At 31.9% G+C, this 17340-nt stretch overlaps 1 protein-coding gene across 1 annotated transcript in view; it reads left to right on the top strand.

The window, feature by feature from the left end:
- The first annotated feature begins 9442 nt into the window (after window positions 1-9442).
- The window catches only part of LOC107449544 (single insulin-like growth factor-binding domain protein-2), a 28325-nt gene continuing 20427 nt past the window's right edge, over window positions 9443-17340 (top strand). The window contains exon 1 of the mRNA XM_043052139.2: window positions 9443-9558. The gene's annotated coding sequence lies outside the window, so the exon portion shown is untranslated. The remainder of the gene's footprint in view (window positions 9559-17340) is intronic.

Here is a 17340-nt window from a genome sequence, read left to right as displayed (position 1 = left end):
TTGTCCAATACCGCTCAAACAAGAGCACAGAGATTGTGTTTTCAATTTGAGTGGCAACCTTATTTAAATGCACAACTTCAGATCAATTTCATATGGTAGTCATACACAATCACCAAGTTAAAATTATGGAGCACATGTTAAACAAAGTTGTCATTTTTACGTCATTGTTTTAATATTGACTTAATTTCAAGACTTTCCTATGTTTAATTAAAATAAAAAAGTTTTTTTTCTGATTGAATTTTATCATGAATACTAACAATAGCTATGATACCAAAATGGTATTTTTTTGGATCCATAGACTACTTAAGACCATGCTTGATTCCAGTGGCCCCCATCCCCCCCAAGCTCTTGGGCAAATTCTAAATCCCCCCCAAATTATTCGTTTTATTTAGTGTAAAAATCTCCCCCCCCCCAAGCTTTAAGTGGGCGCATCGTGCGCCCACTTAAGCTTTTGCTATTGTCGTAGAACGTTGCCGAGTTTTTGCAGAAAGATTTTTTATTTAGGAAGGAGAAAATTTTGGTTTTCCTTTTTGCATAATTTTTTGAAAAATGCTTCTTTTTCTGCTGATTTTTTTTCCAAATATTCATTTTTTGTGCATCAGAGAAGAGGAAAGAAGTAATTGTGATTTTTCGATTCTCATTTTGGACTGAAAAAAAAAAGTCTGCAATGACTGGTTTCAGCTAGAATTTCAAATTAATAATATAAAATAAAAAAAATTCAGAAATCGCGAAAGTTTAAAAGATAGTTTGCTCTAGAAATGATGTTCTTCCTTTTATTATTTTTTTTTTCCTTAAAGAAATATCTTTAATTTTATTTCATATTTGAGTATTTCTTTTTTAAAGATTCATGCGATTTCGTCGTCGATCTTTGTTTTGAAATTACTGCTCCGATTTTGCGATTTTTAATTTATTTACGAATTTTAATGTTTGTAATTATTTACAAAATTCAAAAGGAGATATAATTATAGTTCATTTTTCTGAATACAAAATGCGAGAAAGTGCCTATAATATTAGAATTAATATAATATTTCTCTGACAAATAAAACTCTTTATGTGTTTTATTCTGTACTGTGAACACAACATTACTTTAAATTAGTAATTGCTATAATTAAAATGATCTTAAAGCAAAATATTAATGCTAGGGAAATTTGTTGCAGAAAGCCTGAAAAAATTCTGCCACAGAGCTTGATTCCTCTATTCATCTTAAATGGCAGGCCAAATTTGAGATGGATAGATAGACTTAAAAGAGACCTTTTGGTCTTTAAAACTGGAAAACACTATCAGGAAAAAGATTAGCCTGCCTGGAAAAAACTTCTTGCAAAAGCCAAAGCCCACCCCGGGCTGTCAAGCCATTGATGTTGATTATGAGTGATTTGTTTTGCGGTCCTCTATTAAAGAGCTAGTAGCTTTGATAAGAAAACATTTCAAAAACCTAACACACTAGTGCAGGGGTGGCGAACGTTTATACACCAACGTGCCATTTTTTCTAAAAAAATGTTTAATGAAATCACAGACGTGCCGTCAAATAATTTTGACTTCATGGTTATTGGGAAAATAATAATGCTAAATACTATCAACTCAAAACTCCTTATCTACATTTTATACATTTTGCAATGTCTCAGCGTAATTCTAAACTTATTCTAAACGTAATTCTAAAGTAACATCAGTGGGACTTCTGATCTTGCAGATTAAATGACAAATAACTTTTATTAGGTTGTAAGATATTAGTTTAAGCAGGACTGTTGATTTTTTTGTTATTTATTTATTGTTAGTTTGTTTTTTATGGTTATTAATTGTTTTTTTAAGCATTAATTGTTAATTTTTTTATTTATAATTGTTTATTATTCTGTTTGTTTTTTGTGAATTTTAATTTAATTGTTACATATGCTTCATAGTGTAATAACAATTCATAGTACAATAACAATTGTGATCGGTGGTGTGCCCAAAATATTGTGTCGCGTGCCACAAATGGCACGCGTGCCATTGGTTCGCCATCCCTGCACTAGTGTATAGTGTGTCTTTCTCTTAAGTAGAAAAATTGCCTACTCCAGTGAACTTTAAATGACACTTATATTTTATGATACTAACACAGACAGCTTTAATTACAACTGTTTATTGATTGTAAAATTGAGTTTAATTAATCAAAACACTACACTATGCATTAAATACTATTAAAAAGTAAAATATCACAAAAATGTACAATTTAAGATTCAACAAAGCACTCCCCTTTTAATCGAATAACCTGCTTAATAGAGTTGGCTGGAACAAATGGTATTTCTTTAAGCGGGATTGACTGTAATTTTAAAAACATATACCAAATAATAATATAACATTTATTTACTTTGGTGAAAAAAGTCTTCCCCAACTTTTAAATGCACATTTACTTATGCATAAAAGTATTTCTTTCATAGACATTACAGAATGCATGCATTTTGAAGACCTTTTAGTGACTTATTGTGTTCTTTTCTCATATGGTTAATGGTTTAATATAAATTGCCAACAAATTGTTATTTTATTTTCAGAAATGAACAGAATGAATGAAATACATATTTTAACTCAAATTCTTATATCTGTGTCCCCGTGGCCAAATCATGGTGACATTGTCGCAGAACATTACAGATTTTTTATTTAGGAAGCAGTTTCACTTTGTTATCCACACAATTTTTAGAAAGATTTTTTTTCCTGCTTTCCTTTTCTGCAAAATTATTTTCAGAAAATGCCTTTCTTGCATATCAGTAATGGAAAAAACGCTCTTATGTTTTGTTTTTTTTACTTTCCTTGAAGAATAAAAAATTTTTCGCAATGACTGATTAATATTACAAAAAGTAATTTCCAAATCGATAAAATTTTAAAAAAGTTAACTACACAAATATTTTTGAGAACAGGAGAATATCACCAATAACATCAGAAATATGTATTCTAATATATATATATACAGGGTTTCCGCACACCTGGAAAGTCATGAATTTCAGTATTGAACAAAATTTGTCATGAAATGCCATGATTTTTGCTATTTTTTAAAGAAAGTCATGGATTTAGGTCTCCCTGTGTTGCAAGTGCTTCGCCGATCCGTGAAAATTGTGGAAACCTGCGCCTACATGCTCCAAATTGAAGTAGTGGGCTTAAATTGTGCCAATCTACGCCAAAAGGGATATTTTCCCCTGGGTATCACCAAGTCACAATTTTGCGGCAACCCAGCTACTGCCATGTAGGGGGTTGGGAAGGATTCTTGCACTCTCATGTGCAACTCTGCTTCATTTTGCAAGATATTCTCAATTTCAGATTTCCATTTTTCACTCTCTGAAATGGAACCGAAACTTCCCTCGAATTTTTGGGGACCAACTAAACATTGCCAAATTTTAATAGCAAAAGAAAATTTTATTTCTCTTGTTAATTTCATCGTTATTGAAGTGCCATCGTCTTCGTCAATGGCAAGCTAATGGTCTTCTTGCTCTATTCTATTTATAGAATAGTACCCATGATTTTGGAATTAACTTGGGGACCATTCACTATGTACATGCTTTCATGTTAATCCTCAGAGCAGTCAAGAATCACATGCTTCAAAACCTCAAAATTTACATCTCCCATTTATTCATTTAATTTAATAAAGATAGAATTAATTGAGTATCTTAAACGTAAATTTTTATCTGTGGACCATCCACTAATTGCATATTTTTTTTAAACTTTTTTTTTACTTTTTTTACTAATATTTTTTTTTACTTATTGCATTTTATTATTGTGTGTGCATTTCATTTTATCAGTGCTCTTATTTTGATTTAGNAACTTAATAATATTTAGAGGTAAGATTTTAAATAAGTATGAAGAGAGGGGCTTACAGAATTTTTAAAGCAGCAAAAAATCTTATGTTTTTTAAATTTGTCATTCAAAAACAATTTAATTCATCTCTTAATGATTTGATTTAAAACAATTGATGTAAAAAATTTTAATTATCCCAGATTTGTTATATATTATGAGTGTATGGACAGTATAATAATTTACTTCTGACAGAAATTTTTAGCTTCAATACTTATTGTATTTGCATTTAAAAATTATTAAATTTTTTTAATTAAAACATTAATGAAATCCTGTACTAGGTAATCAATTTTAATTTAAAAAATTCAGGGGCCATTCACTAATTAACATTTGTAATATAAATTTATTAAAGTTTGCTTAATTCCTTACATATTTTTATAAATTCAGTATGATCAATATTTATCTTGTTAATGTTCTGTTGAATATACTACTATAAATAACATTTATTTAAATTTTAAGAAAAATATACTCAATAACCTTTAATAGTTAAATTAATTAGAGTTTTAAATTACCTTTTACAGAATTAAATAAAGTAATTATTAATTTAAAAAATAGTATGAGCCACTCAATATTGAATTTATTTAAATTGCTTTTGCCAAAAGCTCATTTTTAAGAAATATTTCGGCTATTTTAGATAAATTTTTAGGTCTTTTCCAAACTGAGACACCATTGATTCACTTGCTGTATGATGAAGTGGTGGTGTCTCTAGTTTAAGCATGGTTAGGGCATTTTTTAAATAGCTCTACTTTTCTTAGTTTGACAGGAAAGGATTTAAAATCTTTGGATGCAGAAATTTGGCAAAATTCAAATTTAATAGATGTTGGACTAGATACCACAAATGCGATGACATCCTTATCTTCTTCAGAAAAAATTCTATGTCCTAATAATTCTATTCCTCTTTTCTGAGGCTAAGTCGAGGATAACAGAATATTTAACAGCATTGGAAGATACCAAAAAGAAACGAAACTTAATTTGTTTATGCAAGGAACTTCAAAAAAAGTGTAAAAAATAAGATATGTTATTAATGAACAAAAAATTCTTGTTATTAAATTCTTGTTTTAATTCTTTTTTATTAAGTATGTTCCAAATCTTTGTTTTGTTGCTCCAAAATTGCTTTTTTCTTGTTCCAAAACCATGTTTTGCCACTTGCACCACTTGCAAAAAATCTCATTTTTAAAATGGAATTCCCCCCCCCCCTAATTTCATCCTGTTCCAAATATCTGAACTCCTAACAAAATCACCACTCAGGCATATTTTATTAGAATATAAAACTATTTTATCATGTTCTTTAAAAATTATGGTGTTTTTTCAAAAAAAAATGAAAGAAAAAACATCATTTCTAGAGGGAATTATCTATTAAACTCTTCTGTGATTTAAAATTTTTTTTTCATTCCGAATTGAGAACAGAAAAATCAGGAGTATTTCTTTCCTTTCTGATAAGCAAGAAAAGTTTCTTTAGAATATAATTCTATAGAAAAAAAATAATTTGCTTTTGTATTTTTTTCAGCTATTTTATTGTTTCAACTCTTTCTTTACTCTGTTTTTGACCCTACAACATACCCTATCTTAAATGGACCCCTCAATATAGGGTGACATTTCTGGTCATGAGTTGCTGGAAAATTCTTATGATGTGCCCAAACTTCCTTCCACGTTCTGTCCATCTTTTATAAATCACTCTATACATTAGTTCAAGTGTGAAATTAAATTTACTTGATCAAATTTTGTATTTTTTAGTACTCAACTAAGAATTTCTTTTGTGAAAATAAGATGAGAATAATTAAATCAACTAAGAACTTGTTTCGTGTTATTAAAATGCATTTATTGAATTGAAAAACAAATATTATAATAATTGTAAAATTAAAAATACAAATAATGAATTTGTTCTATATGATGAAATTTTAATTTACAGGTTTGATGGACAGTTGTTACATTTGTTAGTGTGCCACAATGAAAAATTTGGTACTCAAATTCAAAAACATGTTAAGGAACTTGTTGCTCATGAAATGAGTCCCACATTATANAACTTGTTCTATATGATGAAATTTTAATATACAGGTTTGATGGACAGTTGTTACGTTTGTTAGTGTGCCACAATGAAAAATTTGGTACTCAAATTCAAAAACATGTTAAGGAACTTGTTGCTCATGAAATGAGTCCCACATTATATCCGATTCTTTTTGATCAAATAAAAGCTATTGTAGAAAAGGTTTTTGATTTGCAGGATCAAGTAAGTTGTTTACTTTTATTTCTCTATATAATTAATAAATAAAATCAGTATTTAAAAGTCAATTATTTGTGATAATGTCAGATTCATTGTAGAAAATTTTGAAACTTGATGACCTTAGTTAAGTAAATGCTGAGGACTTATAAAAAGTGTATATATTAAAGAAGCCTCAAAAAAGTAACATAAAGCTAAAATCGTTAATTGTGGAGTGTTTTCAGGAAGTAAATATACTTCACCGTTAACACCAAAGGAGAAGTCTCTGTGAGTCCATGGGCAATACGAACTATAATCTTGAAGGTTTCACTGAGGTTATTCGTTATTTTTATGTTAAGCTTTGTTTCAGCAGCACGTCTTTATAATGTCTGCATCAGTTTAGAATACCGCCAGGTGTAAAGTGTATTCCATGATAAGTTTTCGTCATTCAAAAGGTTACGTATGGTAATAAGTTTATAGTTAATATATATAGGTAATAGTTCATGTAAGCAAAAGGCGTACTATTCAAAACAAGCGCTTGATGACATAAGAAGTTTGCTTGTTGTATGACAGCACTCATTCTCACACTGTGCAAGAGTTTCAAATGGAAAATTTCAGGTCATCCATCATACATCCTGTGTCTTGTATCCAGCTTTCCAGCCCAGCAATTATTTCTTTACTGGAAAAACATATTTTGCAGGGCAAAACTTTCACAGGGATAATGAAATTATAACTTACGTTGAATTCATGGTTTTTCAAACAGCAATATATGTAGCAAAATTATCCCTCTCCAAGAACAAAGACTGAGTTTATATATCTGGAAAAAAACAAGTATTTATTTACACCTAAAATAAGATAGTTCAAAACTGAAATATATTCACATGTCAAATACTTATTAAATTTCTAGTTTTGTAGATGCATAAATTGAAAAAAAAGGCTATAAAATGAGATAGCCTTTAAAATTTATTTACATGTTGTGCGTGTTTGATGTGCACAAAAAGTATGATTTTGTTTATAACACGCAAAGATGTATTTATAGAATAAATTTCCCTCTTGAAGAAATACATAAATGTAAAAATCAATGAAGGATGATCTCATATTAATAGCCATCTCACTCACACTTGTCACATCTCAAGCACAATTTTGCATTTGACGAAATAATAATATATCTGAAGAAGTGACTCAAAACAGACTGTCATCCCCTCAACAAGCCTTAAGTCATGAAGGAATGTTTGCTTTTGCATAATACGTGGCAAAAATCGACATGGTAAAGAAGAATCTCATTTTCGAAAAGGTTAAACGAAAATCTTTATTTGATGTCAAAATGTGCAATGACAGGTGATAGCCAGCGGTAACTCGAGTGAGTAGAGCATGGTTTTTAAATGGAAATATGTTCACGCAATCCCTAGTATTAGTATTTAATAATAATATTGCTGACGTATACCTGTGAAGGCAGTGCGATTGTTCTCTTTTTTCCAGTTTAAATTCCTTGTTTTCCAAGAATTCGACTTCTGTCACACCCGTTCACAGAGTCGACCCATCCACAGATCGTCAGTTTGACCTGAATCAGAGAACGATCCAATTCAGTACCCCCCCCCAAGAGGTATTGATTTGTTATGGGAACGTGGAGGACTTTGTGACTCCATAGATTCAAAGTGCATCAGTCACCATTTACTGCACGGGGAGTCTTCGGCCGGCGGGGTTCGAACCCACAGACTCTTGGACAAGGCTATCCCGGACCCTAGTATTTAATGTTTATTCATTAAAATATAGAGAAAAGGCAACAATAACTATACTAAATAAAATATATTTACTCCTCATAATAATGCCTTTTCCTTTTGTTCATTCCTTTTTCATTGACTGAATAGAATATTTATAGGATCATTAAATGAAAAATACATGTCAGAACTACTTCATTTAAGTAATATATTATTTAAGCAATAATGCAAATAATACTCCAAACCACTCCTACTATGTCTTATCTACTGTCTATTCATTGTTTTTAAGAATGCCTTATTTTCATGCATTGAATCTTCAGAATTTCATGTTTTTATTTTTAAAAATTCTCTTGAAATTTTATATTTATTTATAAAAATCTAGGCTTTTTTCATTAATTACATACTTTATAAAACATTAAAATGTCATGCAAAAGTGATGTAAGATGATTTTTTTTTCATAAATGAAACTTACATTTACACCATTGGGACGGTATAGCCTGGTCGGTAGGGCGCTGGGCCCATCTCCGAGAGTTCGCGGGTTCGAACCCCGCCGACCTCCCCGTGTCATAAAATGGTGATTGATGCACGATAAATCTGTCGAGTCGCAAAGTCCTCCATGTTCCCATAACACATCAAAACCTCTGGGGGTACTGAATGGAAACAAAAGTGTACCATGCAAGAAATAGTCTGGTCGAAAAATTGATTGCTACAGAGTGACAACTGATGTTAAGCAGAAAAAGATTGAAAATCCACCAAAACAGTTGAGACGACAGTTTGCTTAAGCAAATCGAAGTAAAATTAACGCCTAGTAATGAAAGTAGTATTTACGAAGTAGGTTGCTGTATAATTTAGAAAGTATTATCTGTATGATATGGAAATAATGTACTTGCTAAAAGTGAAGCATTGGTAGATAGCACGATGAAAAAGAAAATGGAAAAACAAGCGGACATAAGCCAATCAGCGAGAAAATGGCATCTAGTGACATTATATATGAAGTAGAAAACGAATCAAACATTAAGATGCAGGAAGATGTCCGCGAAATCTTGAATCGCTTCTCGGAATCTTGGACACAAACTCAATTTCGACAATGCTTTAATTATTTTCACGCAGCTCATCTTGATGCCCTGGAATCTTGTTTTATTCGTTGATTCCTTTGTTAACGACATTAGTTCCTCTCCATAACGTGTGGAAATGCATTTTATCCTGATTTGCCTTTTTGTTCTCTTTTCATCTTTTTTTCTAATTTTGTTTATCAGCTCTATTTTTCCATTATTCGCTGGCAACATTACGTTTTTATTTCAAATAACCTTTTTTCTTTACATTCACTTCTTGCAAGTCTTGAAAATGGGCGCCTATTTTTAAAGTGCTTGAAACGTGTCGATTATTCTTCATAATTCTATATTTTAAAAGCGAATAAAATTTTCCTCAGGCAGGTAATATGAGGACCCCATTATCTTTAATGAATCATGAATCACCCTAATTAATCTGTATATTAGCTATGTTAACCTGTAGAATAACTAATTTCGACACTATAACGGTAACAGAGCCAAAACTATAGAATAATCTATCATTTGATTACAAGAAAGATCTGTTTTATTCTTCGATTTTGGGATATTCGAGATTCCGCCTCGACTTTGTAACACTCTTAGCGTTCTAGATATTAACGTCTATTAATTGTATGAACTTTAACATTAATGAAGCTTCAAAAACAGAGGGTAATCGGAAATAGGAAGTGTGACAAAGAAAAATTTGCTTCCTGTTTGGCTATTCATTCAAGAAAACTATTGATGCTCAACAGTTAATTTTAAGATCCGCTCCTCCTTGTGTCAGGTAGTTATTATTATTTTTGTCTAAGAATGTTTCCAATTAATTCCTTAAAAATCAATTAATTATAGAGTAGTTAAACTACTCAGCTTTTAATAGGTGCCGTTTAGTTTTCCAGTTTTGCGCAATATAGTATTGTTTTCATTAATTTATTGCATTTTAATAACTTTTGGCTGTTAATTTGATATAAATAATGGTTCTAAATTAATTTGATTTGCTAATAATTGGAACGTTTTAAATTATAATTTATTGACGCGATGTGTTTGATATTACTTAGCGTCTCAATTGCGCATAACTGCAAACTCTACAATTCTCCACAATTTTGAAAACGTTTCTATGAAAGTTACTGAAATGAATTATTTCTGATTTAAAACAAGACAGACAATCTAATCACTTATTTTATTTTTAATGAGTTTGCAATAAATAAGTGTTATTTCCGGGATCGTTCATGTAGTAAAATTTTGTGCGGTGTTTCCAAAGTAGTGAACTTTCTGATTGAAACATTTTATATCTTCGTCAAATTCTGAGGGTGCAGTGTATTTCCAGGGGTGGCGTAGCTCCTCGAAATGACGGTATTTTAACATAATTATTTGGAGAAAAATTTCAACTTGATTTCGTTAAACACAAAATTTATAAGAAAATTGCAGTTTTTTTCTGAACTTTACAACGAGAATATTTCTGGCTGTTCGTATAGTGTTCTCGGTGTTGACATTTGGCGCGAATTTGTTTTAGCTAATAACGAACAAAAAACTAACACTAAATTCTGATTTCCTTTATATGCACACTATGTTTCGCCTGATAAGGTGATAAACAATCAACATTTGATTTCTTTTTTCTTACGAGACGAAAGAGCTAAAAGTCATGATATTCAAAAAAAATTTCCTACCCAAGTACCACAAAGCATCAGGCAATATCTTAATGATATCAGAGAGATATTTGAAATTTTCAGGAATTGAAGCATGACTTTTTTTTCATTTTTGATCTTTCATGAAGAAATTAAATTTTACATGCATCATTACATTAATAATAAACATTGCATTACATTAATGAATGAAAGTAATATTTTCCTCATTACATTATAAGATAGCAAAAATCATGCTATTAACCACTAACTACGAAATGCTCTTTCACAAAACTATGATTGTTATATATTTTTTTAAACAAATGATCTTTTAAAAAAATAGATAAAAACAACAATTAAAGAGAACAATAAAAACAGAGATAATCAAAAGGCAACTATAGTTTGTCTGCGGTAGGAACTCCCTCCGCCACAAGGTCTGAGGCTGCCTGCTGCTATGGAAACAAGAATAGCCCATTTCAGGGAGGGCAGCTTCTCTTCACTTTAGGGTTGACACAATAGACTGAAGAAAAAGATTCCCTTTCTCTCGCCAAACCCAGTCCTAAACAATCACCCCACACCCCTTCAAGAAATTATTATACCTCGTTATCATGGTCACCGCCACGGGTCCAGACGAATGGCAAGGGGAGTTCTTACTTTAGACAAACAATACGGGGGTTGGTGAGTGGAGCTAGATAGTAAATCAAATGGATACTAATATACTTTTGACAATAATATGAAGTGTTGATAAATAATCATTACAACTAAAAGTATTATGTTGTTTTCTTAATTAAAATAGCCACTGACTACAATTGCAATCTAAAAAAATAGTACCTAAATTATGTTTCATCGAAAAATTGATTTATAGTTCTTAAATTTTGTTTCGTTGAGTTCGAATTATAACAACTTTAAATAAAAATTTACTTGTTTTTAAGACAGCCCTTACAAAAGTGATAATTATGAAATTATTTAGTTAAATTATGTAATAAATTATCGAAAATTTTTAATTTTTTAAGGCTTTTAAACAATAAAATGAAAAAATAGCTGTTTGGGGTTTTGGGATTTAAGAAAACAGTAACTTTTAAAAAAATTCTGAAGTTTAGAAAAATTATTGGGGTGGCACGCATCTCCCCCCGCCTCTAATCCAACTCTCTCTCTTATAACAGTTTTTGCTGAAAATTTAGCAGTTTGTGAAAGGGGCAATTGTATCTACCGATGCTAAAAATTATCCAAAAGATATTTGAACTATGGAATTTTTTCATTGGTTTAGAACTAGCAATTGAGTCTTTGGAACTCGAGAAAAAGTATACCTGATTAGGCCTAACCGTGAGATTTAAATCATATGGTTAGATCTAATCACGTGGTTATGCATGGCGAGTCAACGTAACAGCAATTAGGCTTATTGTTGTCACACTGAATCAATTTTTGAATTAGATTTGACTGGATGGATGCAATAACCGACGTTAAGCGTGTGTCGAATTCAATTGACTTCTAAGTCGTGGCATAAAGGAATTGTCCACGATGAAGTCGCATGCTAGTATCCGATTGATAAAAATGAAACTGCGGACAATTCTGTTTTTTTTTTATATTTTAAAGATTACATCGATAACATTTGCTAGCTTATAGCTCTCTATAAAAAAAGGAGTTTACGGCACAATTTTTTAATATTTAATTATTTCTTGTTCGTTATGTGCGATAAGCTCAATAATCAACGCTACCTTGGCAGCTTAGGGGGACTAGGTTTCCAAATTAGTATTCCTGTAGTTACATAAGCCACATGCTTATTTTGTTTATAGTTAAGCACCAAAAAGTTATTCCTATTAAACTAAATAATTTGAAATCAACTGTTTTTGAAATAAGAAAAAAGCTACTTACTGAAAAGCAAAATTAATGGAGAAATAGTACTAATTCGCTTAGAAGAAACGTAAAAATTTCATACACGAGTACTATTATTGTCGGCAATTCTTGATTAATTTCGGCAATAGGTACTAATAATTGAAGTTAAAAAAATAAGCCACGAATTTTATTCAGAAATGGTTATTGAGGAGAAGCGTGAAAAATCGCTATACTATTATTTACGCCAATAATGCTTTACTAATTTGGGTTTTGAAATAAAAAATAACAATTTATTGACTAAAAAACAAAGTTAATGAAGGCGTTTAGGGAGGAGGACTGTAAAAAATCGTCATATTATTATTCACGCCAACGCTGTTCAATTAGTGCTCGCCATAATTGAAGCAAAATTAATGGGAAAATATTTAATAGAAGCTTAAAAAAAATCTCCGAACATTTATTTACCCAATGATGCTTAATAATTTTGGGGTAATAGACGCTGATAATGGTCTGGCGCAGATTAAATGGGTACCAAACATACTGATTTTGCTGTGTTATGTTATGCTATAACTGTATCATTATGATCCCTCGAAAGGGATCTTCAGTTGGTCACAGAATCATACTAGAAGATAATCATTGATGAGATAAATTACTAAAAATGTATTATCTGATAAGGTAGATGGCTCAGGGAACCGGACTCGAATATCAGCGATGGCTGGTCGATACGAATTCCGGCTTGCACCAACCACAGTGTCGATGTAAAATATCCTCAGTGGAAGACGGATCATGGGTTAGAGTCCCCTTACCGTCAGGCTAACCGTGGGAGGTTTTCGTGGTTTCCTTTCCTTGTAACGCAAATGCGGGTTAGCTTTATCAAAAAGTCCTCCAAAAAGGCAAATTTCTTCCAATCCTCGATCCTGGAGTTCCCTTGTCTTCTGTATTGGGTTCAAAATGACAAGGCTACTGAGTTGAACATGAGAAGTCGTTAAAATTGGGTCGGCTTTTCAACAAAATAAAATGAAATAAAATCTGATAAGGTAAAGGAAAAACAAAATATGGTATTAAATAAGATAATTATTAATTGTCTTTCAGTTTTGAGTATGATTTAGTAGTGTTGTTCAGCAATGATTCACGAAAAAGTATTCAACTAGTAGGAATTGTCGTTATAACCACTTATTTAATGAAAACATTTTGGACAACTCTAAAGTAGACTCTGTAAATTATAAAATGTTTTCCAAATCATAAGACACTAATTGATTGCAGTGAATCATTACTAGAAATGAAGTTCTTCCAGTTCATAGAGCTCACAGCGACAGAAAAACACTTCTATACAAATACCACGTCCGGGTCACCAATGTGGGGAGTGCAGATAGGAACAGTGTCAACCCTCATCTATGTTAAGGTACCCCAACATAGAATTGAGTTAACATGTCTTATATACTAGGGAATTGGAATTGTAGCTTTGTAGTGGTAGATACACTACAGTACTCCTCCACCCGAATTTTATCCGTGATAGATTTCAATGAAAGGATACCATCAGCTGATTCACTGTTGTTTCGTGAGAAGCCGGGAGAGCTGTATTAAGATCACCATAATTTCTTGAGTGCTGATCGTGAGAGCTGTATTAAGTTCACGGTCGTGGTGGCTTCCGTGTTACCATTAGTAGTCGAGTGTATACGTTGTACGCTGTGTGTGTTCGAGACTGAGAAGCAACAGCGTGAGGAGGACAGTGCCGCAGTCACAAGTAGCAAGTCAACTGTCCAATGTGGATCATCCATTGGTTTAGGCGTGTTCAAATCGCAGTGGGCGTTTCTGCCAAGGTAGGCGTGTTCACATCACGTCCGGGTCACCAATGAGGGAGAGTCACATCAACCCTGTTAACTCGATTCCATGTTGGCGCACCATAGCATAGATGAAGGTTGACAGGGTTGATTTGACTCTCCCACAGATCTTTCTCAAAAAAGAATCATTTTTAATTGTTTACGATTATGCGATTTCTCATACTTAACAATGAAGTTTAAAGCTTTCAGAAGTTTGAGGGAGCAAAAAATAAATTACAAACGAAAAATAGTGTTTTTGAACACCCTATGCCAAAAAATGTAGCAATAAATTTGAAACAATTACTTTGACGATAATTGCCCAAAATTTTTCAAGCATAGATTTATGGAGATATAGACATTTTTATAGAAAATTATTTTTTTTTCCTTGTCTTAAGTTTTTTTTGCGATAACTTTAAGAATATTCAATAAAATTAAACAAAATTTTTAGGGTAATTTTAAATGAATTACGAAACTATTTCTTTAAAGTTTGAGAAAAATTTGTTTCAAACAGTGCGTGATATGAATAATTAAAGTAGTTTTTTTATACTGAGCAGGGGAAAAATTAAATTTGTTTTTTCTTAATTTGGTAGTGAATCGTATTTAGCAACTAATGAATAAAGTTTGATCCAAATATCTTAAAATTTTAAAAAGGTTCAAGTAGTTTTCTAAGTAGTATTCGTACTTTTTAAAGAAAGCTCAAAATAATAAGGGGTTTTTCTCAAATTTTATTTCTCTACTATTAAACAAGATTTATTAAAAATGACACTAGAAAAATCATCCTCCATCAAAGTATCTCTTCTTTTTTGTTTGTATTCCTTCCTCATACGAACAAATTTCGGTGTATAAACATTTATTGTAGTGTATTATCATTTGTTACTTAATTTGGTCTTATAATTACAAATAATATTCTTAGAAAATCCCATATCATTTAAAAAGTACAAAAACTTCTTAAATTGCTTGACACTTTTTAAATTTTTAATATTTTATTTTATTTTATAACCGTTGTTGAACAGCCGGCCCAATTTTTTGGGTTTACGACTACTAATGTTCAACTCTGTAGCCTTGTAATTTTGAACCCAATCCAGAAGACAAGAGAACTCCTGGATCGAGTATTGGGAGGAATTTGCCTTCGTGGAGAACTTTTTGATGGAACTAACCCGCATATGCGTTACTTGGAGAGGAAGACCCACGAGAACCTCCCACGGTTATCCTGACGGCAAGGGACTCTATCCCATGATCCGTCTAACACTGATGATCAGCCCTATGGTCGGTGCAAGCCGGATGCGGAATTCGTATCGACTGGGATTCGAACCCGGTTCGCCTCATTGGGAGGCGAACGCTCTGTCTCTTGAGCCACCGCGGCTCTAAATTTTTAATATATTCAAATCTGTCTTTTTTTTCATTAGCTGCCAAATATTATTCACTACAGGTTTAAGAAGAAAAAAAGTTATCTTTCCGCACATGAGCAATATAAAAGAACTTCTTAAATTACTAATTTTTTTTCTCAAATTTTGAAACAATAATTTTGCAATCTATTTTAAATTGCTCCAGAAATTTTGTTTAATTTTATTGAATAGTTTTAAAATTAACGCAAAAAAAAAGCGAAAGACAAAAAATATTATAATTTTTTTATAAAATTGTCCATTTCTCTATTACTCCAAAAATATACATTATTTTAAACATAACGTGCAATAATTTCGTGTAATTATTGCACATTACATTTAAAATAATTGTTACAAATTTATTGCTACATTTTTTGGCATAGGGTATACAAAAACACCACTTTTTTCGTATTTTATTGTATGAGAAATTGCATAGCCTGAAAACTTAAAAATTTATAAAATGAAACTTTTTTTGTATTTCTTCAGAAGTATGAAAAAATGTTTTAGTGTAAAAGTGTTTCCATTATTTCGTCCAACCCCAAGAGAACGATGGCGGCAACGTGATTAGTAACGCGCACCAGCCGCCTTGTTTCCTAGATAAGTTTGTACTAATCGATCTATAGCTTCAATCCACGGTCGGGAAATAAGACCTTCACAATGACAACTCTTTTCTTTAAAGACTTCAAATCAGACTGTTTCTCTATGTGAGAGGATGTCTAATTATTTTGTCTGATTTCTTCACCCATTAATAAGAAGATAATAAGTCATTTTCGCCATTTTGCTAAGGTTAGGCAATGGAACCCTATTATGTCTCATTGTGGGATCCTTAATTCGTTTATAATTTTGCCACTTGATGTGATAGTCTAGTAGGTTATAGCGATATATCTGACCAAGTTTCAAAACTATAGGTTAATATTAAGAGAAGATACAAATAGGCTCGCTGAGCCCAAATGATTCGTCTATACAGGGGTGTCAAACTCAAAAGCTAACTTGGGCCAAATAAACAATGTTCACTTTTAGGTGAGCCGCAAAAAAAAATAATCAGTGTTAATAGAAACAAATATTTTTATTTTGAATAGTATATTGTAATAAACATATGTAAAGTAAAATTATTGTTTGATATTTGACATATCTTCTCTGCTACTATTTTTCCTATTTCGGGCGAAATTTTATTTGCCGAGACAACTTTCAAAGTTGACCCAACGTGAGCTTTATTAACACGGTTTCGGACAGGAGATTTATTTCCATTCATAGCAGAAAATAGTTGTTCGCACTGATAAGTACTTCCGAACATGGAAATAATTTCATATGCGAATTTTCGAGTATTTTCAAACCTAGCAGGTAAATATTTGTAAAATTCGGGCACACTCACTTCAATGAATTTCGTTTTCAAATTTGAGTCGCACTGAATCTCAATCACTTCCATTTGCATATTACTGGGCACTGAGTCTATATTTATTGAGAAAATCGAAGAAAACAAACAAAATTTGTCTCCCAAAGAATTAAAATCTTTAAACCTTGTTTCAAATTCTGTTCTAAGATTTTATTTTTATTTTATAACCGTCGTTGAACAGCCGACCCAATTTCATGGGTTTACGACTACTTACGTTCAACTCCGTAGCCTTGTAATTTTGAACCAATCCAGAAGACAAGGAAACTCCTGAATCAGTACCCCCAGAGGTATTGATTTGTTGTGGGAACATGGAGGACTTTGAGACTCGACAGATTTAACGTGCATCAGTCACCATTTACTACACGGGGGGTCTTCGGCCGGCGAGGATCGAACCCACGACCTCTTGGATATGGGCCCAGCGCCCTACCGACCAGGCTATCCCGGCCCCAAAAAGGCATTGTTCGTAATTATCCGAATTGAGCGTGAAATTCCAAGCAGGTGCGATTCGTGAGGTCGTGCTGA

The sequence above is a fragment of the Parasteatoda tepidariorum genome, chromosome 4, assembly GCF_043381705.1.
Source record: "Parasteatoda tepidariorum isolate YZ-2023 chromosome 4, CAS_Ptep_4.0, whole genome shotgun sequence".
NCBI classification, from domain to species: Eukaryota; Metazoa; Arthropoda; class Arachnida; order Araneae; family Theridiidae; genus Parasteatoda; species Parasteatoda tepidariorum.
Note: the sequence above shows the minus strand (reverse complement) of the source record. Positions and strands in the feature narration are given on the sequence as shown.